General features: G+C 33.9%; 1 long non-coding RNA gene across 2 annotated transcripts; it reads right to left on the reverse strand.

Annotated features, from left to right (window-relative positions):
• Nucleotides 1–1505: 1505 nt before the first annotated feature.
• Nucleotides 1506–3565, reverse strand: LOC124434341. Of its 2 annotated transcripts, XR_006944745.1 has the most exons (3): nt 3484–3565; nt 2734–2834; nt 1506–2353 (listed from the first exon to the last, which is right to left on the reverse strand). It is a non-coding gene; the product is annotated as an uncharacterized LOC124434341 (long non-coding RNA). The 2 variants fall into 2 exon arrangements; XR_006944744.1 differs by lacking the exon at nt 3484–3565 and having other exon boundaries at nt 2734–3070.
• Between the last annotated feature and the right edge of the window lie 2648 nt (nt 3566–6213).

A 6213-nucleotide genomic window follows, 5' to 3' on the forward strand; every position in this document is an offset into this window, starting at 1 on the left:
TCAGACTTTGTTGGACAATTTAAGAAATTGTCTCATGAACCTGAAAAATTCAGGTGACTCAACGAGATTCGAACCCACCATCTCTGCGGTGCCGGTGTAGTGCTCTGAAAGAATGTTTCATGCAGTGCGGTGTTTGAAATTAAATTAATTCTTTCATATGACATTCCTCTCACGAGAAAACATGAGCCCAACAAAATTGACCTGCTCACCACTGTGTGACTTCATCGCTCAGTTGGTCAGAGCACTGCACCGGCACCGCAGAGGTCATGGGTTCGAATCCCGTTGAGTCACCTGAATTTTTCAGGTTCATGAGATAATTGCTTAAATTGTCCAACAAAGTGCGAAGATCATATCTACATTTAATAGTAATAATGAAGTTATTTTTGTGAAAATTTTTAGTCATGCTGACCGCTTGCTCCGCCACAGTTCATTTTATTTTATTCTTTATTTTTTCAGGCAGTAATAAAAATAAACATTGCCTCTGTTGCTACGATGACAAGCTTTGATTTTGCTCTGCTGTTTTTCTTCCACATAATTGTTTTCTTTTTGGCTTTGAAATCGCGAAAACACAAAGGATACAGCAATTTTTCTTAAACAAGTAAAGTTTCCATATACACCTAGAATCAGATAATATGGCGTGTGTGTAAACTTACCTTTATTTGGAATATTTATCTCATTTATTTACAACGTACAATGTACCACAAAACTTAGCAGCTTCTGTTTGTTTTAACTAAGTTTGTAACAGCTCAAAAACACCGAGAAATAAACTTAGCCTCGATTTCATGGTTAAATTTTTAATAAGCGCATATTTGAGAAAATATGTCGTAACGGGAAAAGATCACTTTTCCTTTGTATCGGAAAACTTGATCACAATGAAAACTTGATCAGAACGATTCTGATGTTTATAAGTCGAACAATAACAGAAGTTAAACAATCAAAGCAGCATCGTGAAGATATGAAGAATCTAGTTGTTTCATATCGATAAGCATTTTTTAGTCCAACAATAACAGAAGATAAACAATTAAAGCAGCATCGTGAAGATTTGAAGAATCTAGTTCTTTCATATAGATAAGCATTTTTTTGTCCAACAATAACAGAAGATAAACAATTAAAGCAACATCGTGAAGATATGAAGAATCTAGTTGTTTCATATCGATAAGCATTTTTTATTTTGCCTATGTGGAAAATGTGGTGAAGCCTGCTTTTTATTTTTAAATTTTTTGGATTGTTTAACCACTATAAGGGATTGATTACATGAGCCCGGGTAGCCGGGATTCGACCAAGCGATAAATGATTTTGGCAAATGCAAGAGATAAAACACTTATCATCAGATTAATTTTCTTCAGCATTTTCACAATATTCTGACTGTATAAATAGCTACGCCTAGCATTTCGCTTGAAGTTTTGACTCTTTTTAATGCCTCAAAATCTTTTATGCCTCACTGAATCTCGGTTAGCCGGAATCACGTAAACAGCCTCAAGGAGTCAAAAATAACTTTACGAAAATCATTATTTGATATTTGATATATTGTTTGTACTATAATCAGATAAATTTCTTAAAAAAAGAAATGAAAAGACTTTGCTACTTTAACACGCTATATTATCTAAAATGAGCTTTTATACTTAAGGAGGCTCCCTACAGTTCACCCGAGATTCGGGTGTTTCGGGTAGCCTTAAATTACAAAATCATTTGGATCAAATACACTCAAACTTTGGAAGTATGAACTATGAGGGAATATTGAAGAATGCCAGTAAAGACTGAAGATGCTAAAATAAGATAACTGTTTGCGTTGCTATGGCAACCAGGTCTCATTTTCTTTTACACTTTCACCTTCTAGTTTTTTATGAATTGTTCGTATTTTTTTTTCGGTTTGGTGAGTTTTTCTGATTTTTTGCGTGACGATTTTTATTCATTCAAGAAGCATTATGTTTAACATTAAAACAATTCTATGTAATAATTTTTTGAGGTATTTAAGAATTTCAGCTACATATAAACCTAATGGTAGATTTTCTTCTATTTTGCGTATGTTATAATTTTTCTTATTATAAAACATCCACACGAACTTTTAACAAAATTTACCGAAGGAAAAACGAAAAAATCTTCAATAAAGTCAGCGCGGCCAGGAGTTTATGTAAAAAAATCCACTCGACATGCGCATGCAAATCGTTTCAATTTATTTGTTGGTCATATTATGCGGCCCCAGACATTGATATGGTTCACCGCATCTAACATCATAGGGACAGCATGTCCCGTCCCCGCAACATCTTCCATTTTCAAAAATACAACAGTAGTAATTATGACCAAACAAAGAAGGACAGCATGTATGCCGACCATTGCAAAAACATTTAGCAATCTAGAAAAAATTGACGAGTTATATAGTATCTCAAATAACACATTGAATAAAACACGTTTGCTGTGTTTGCACAGGCTTATTAAAAACAACAATGCCCGAGCAAGATTTATAATCTTACTGGTCAGTTTGAAAAATTTATGAACAAAAAAGCTCTACGGCTTCACAGGCAAACTTTGATTGCATTCTTATGACTTATATACTGTTCTTTGAACTTTGCCCACCATCACGCACCATTCTTCAATATCTCACTATTCTTTAGCTATTATAAGCTCAGTATTTCGAGCTTCACTCAACATCGAACACTACCCTCAGGTCTCTGTTTTCTATCAGCTTTACTGTAGGAATCCTTATAGGTTTTTGAATAAAATAAGGAGAGTTACCTCTTTTTCTGACATTAAATTCAATCTTTTCTCTGGCAGTTTATAAGATTTTACTTCCACTAATTCAAGGAAGACCAGTAAAATAAAGAGTATCTTCATGACTGCAACAGAATAATGAAATGCGTTTGTATGCAATTGCATAACAGACTATTACCATCAACTTGATCCCAAATGCCCCGGAATGATTTTGGAAATTCAAACCAAGCCAATCACATGATGTTGTATGTTTACGAAGTAAGGCTAGATAAGCCGATAAAGGAATTCTGCTACCGCTGTTTTAAAGTAAACAGCACAGTATATGTCACAAGTGTATGACCACTTGAGGCGCCAATTGTTGAGTTTGAGTCCGAAGACAACAGCTTCTTTTTTATGTATTTTTATGCTTGTGTTTGTATTTATATGTTTTTATTCTTTTTTACGTATTTATTTTATGATATGACGTATACTGCGTTGGCAATGCGCTTGCCTGTAATCAGCAAAGTGATTCTTTGTCTTAGAAGCAGGATTCACTGTTAAATTCCGCCTAAAACACATTTGAAGCCCTAAATGCACAGTTTGTATGTTGTAACGAAAGTTTTCAATTTTGTCTAAATCTTTTAAAACTTTTGGGAAAGCATGAACATTTTTAATGTTTTTCATCACATTCAATTTTTTGAATATTTACCCTCCATCAATGTTCAATTATTCTGATCGCAAACTAAAAATCGCTTTTCTTTTCATACTTTAGACATGTAATAAATCAAAGTATACCTGACTATTGTTGTATTTCTACTAATTTCTTTCTACCAAAGTCTCGTGGCTTCTTGAACTCTCTAGTGATTTGTAATTATCTGCTCACTGTATGATATCATATGAATATCAAACGATATGGGTGATAAAATATCATATGAATATCAAACGATATGCATGTGAATGCTACAGTATCTGCTTAAATAGGTGGTATGCAACCATTCCTCTGGAAGAGAGAGAACAATGGAATGTTCGTCATGTTGCATAATATTTGCATTGTAAATCTTTTGTTGAAATCATCCAACATCGAGGCTATGACGCAGTTTGCATTCCAAGAATAATCGATTTATTTTCGAAACACTTTTTTAGTATGGAACAAGGTGATTTATTTGCCTGATGCGTTTTTATGCAACGGCCTAAAATAATGTTACGAATAAAAACTTGTGGGATGTGGAGAGGATCTTCATTCTCTCTCCAACTTTACAATCCACAAATTCAAAATTTCTAAAATTTATTAATCTGAAGTTGACAGGATTTTGAATTAACAATGAAGTGAACATATTCGCAACCCGTGAAACTGATTTTCTGCTTTTGGCCACTGAAATAGTTTTTATAGAAACCGTGAATGTGCAGAATCAACGCATGAACCATATATGATTTTTGACAGAAAGGGAAATGTGTAGTGTCCTGTTGCATCCGGTTAGACGAGAATACTCGCCAATTGGCAATAGTTAACTATTGTTTTATGCAGTCTGAATATAAATTTTGAGGTAATTCATAAAAAAAATAAAAACATTAATAAATATAATACTTATTTCTGTGGCGAGTTTCCTTAAATGGACTTTTTATACTTGCATGTTGGTATTGCAATACCACGTTTCAAATTGTATTACATGTAGTTTTACGTCATTGACTTTGATGACAACTTAGGACATCTTGTTTACAATATTCCATGTTTTCTTTTTGGTAATGGACTGTTTTTAAATTAGTTGTATAAGTACATCATACAAAACCTTTCGACGAAAAAGGAAAACCTTTCCGGAAAATGATCATTTGACTTTCTCTGTCAAAGTCACAAGAATGAGTCGCCCCGTGTGCTGCAGCTAACAGAAAAGTCACATGAGTGATTTGGGTGGTATGCGGCAACAGCAAAGTACGTTTTAAAGCATATTTCTCATTGATCGCTAAACGTCGAAGATAGAGCTTTTACGACCTCGGCGAGCACTTACAATCAAATAGAACGATAAGTTTAACCAAGCATTATATTTTAAAGAAAACATTTATAGAAAGACATGATTTTTCTTTGATCGGTGTTTGCAGATGATCAATTTTGATCAAGATTTTGATTATGCCAAAAGTGCAAATATCTCGAGCAAAATCCCATCTAAACACACCAACGCAAAAACACGCACATAAAATAAGTATTTGCATTATTCTAACTAAGTTAAAGAGTGTCCTCGCTCTCTAATTTAGGATAGAAGTTCTGTAAAAAATCGATGCATTCTAAAATAGACTTCTGCTACCTATTTTGGGATGGTTTTGCACAGAATTTCAAGCAGCGTACACTTGGTAATCAAAACAATTTTCTCTAAATAAAATAAAATCTTGCATATGTAATATAAAGTGTGTTTGAGTTGAGTTAGGACTGCATTGAAACGACAACCAAGTATTCGAAACATTCATTAAGTATCTCAACTCTCAAAATAACATCAATTTCATTACTATTGGTTCATTCTTGAAGATTGGGTGGTTGTGGAGGGTATCAAATTGTATGTCAACGTTTCTTTTATACCGCACCAATTTTCGTTCGTAATAGTCCATTATTTTCGCAATGCATAAAGTTGTCGCTCAGTGTACTAAATATAATCTATAAAGTTAGTAGTTTTGTCGGGCAAAACTATTCGTATAAGTACAATCTATATTTTTACCAGTACGCACTGCGTATAATCTATATATCCACTAGTACGCACAAGTATAATAAGTATAATCTATACCACAGTATACAAACATACAGTAGGGCCACTTCGCTGTGCAACTGGCTGCTGTATATTTAATTAGTTTACTGACTGCCGTTTGCCATATCGTCAGTCCTATTGGTCACACAATGCAATTTACAGGCTGCCAATATGGTAATCACATGCGTAATAAGATATGCGTGGCACGAAAAAATTCAATGAAGTGCCCCTATCGTATGTTCTCTATACTGTGATCTATATATCCACTAGTACGCACTGCGTACCTATTTTTAATATTTATTATGGCGTGAGTTTTTTTCAAATCAGCTTGGAGGCTGGAGGGAGTTGCATTTGCATGCAATGGACAATTGCCAAGAATCCTGATAAGACTGATGTAAAGTAATTTAAATAAAGTACGTATTGTACTACCAGTACCAGTAACAAACTTTGCTTTAGTTGGGTTTTTTTAGTGTTATCTTTTTACCATTTAACTTTTTATGCAAATGCAGTAAGCATGAAATAATGAATATCGTTTAAAATTATAAGTATCATGAGTTAGCGTGTCGCGTTACGTGTATAACTTAATTTGCAGACTGGCCATAAAATGAACTAATAAATGCATGACGTATATGATAAATTTCTGGCTGTTGTTAACGAATGGAAAGGTTAGGTAACACACTGTCACCTCAGTGTGAAGTGTGAGCTAATTAAAACCAAACTAAGGCAAACTTCCGCTTCAAAAGGAGTGGGGTTTTTCTATCAGATACGATGGGCGTTTATTGGATCATTTATGGTG

Source organism: Xenia sp. Carnegie-2017, unplaced genomic scaffold (assembly GCF_021976095.1).
Source record: "Xenia sp. Carnegie-2017 unplaced genomic scaffold, XeniaSp_v1 HiC_scaffold_14, whole genome shotgun sequence".
In the NCBI taxonomy this organism is placed as follows: domain Eukaryota; kingdom Metazoa; phylum Cnidaria; class Anthozoa; order Malacalcyonacea; family Xeniidae; genus Xenia; species Xenia sp. Carnegie-2017.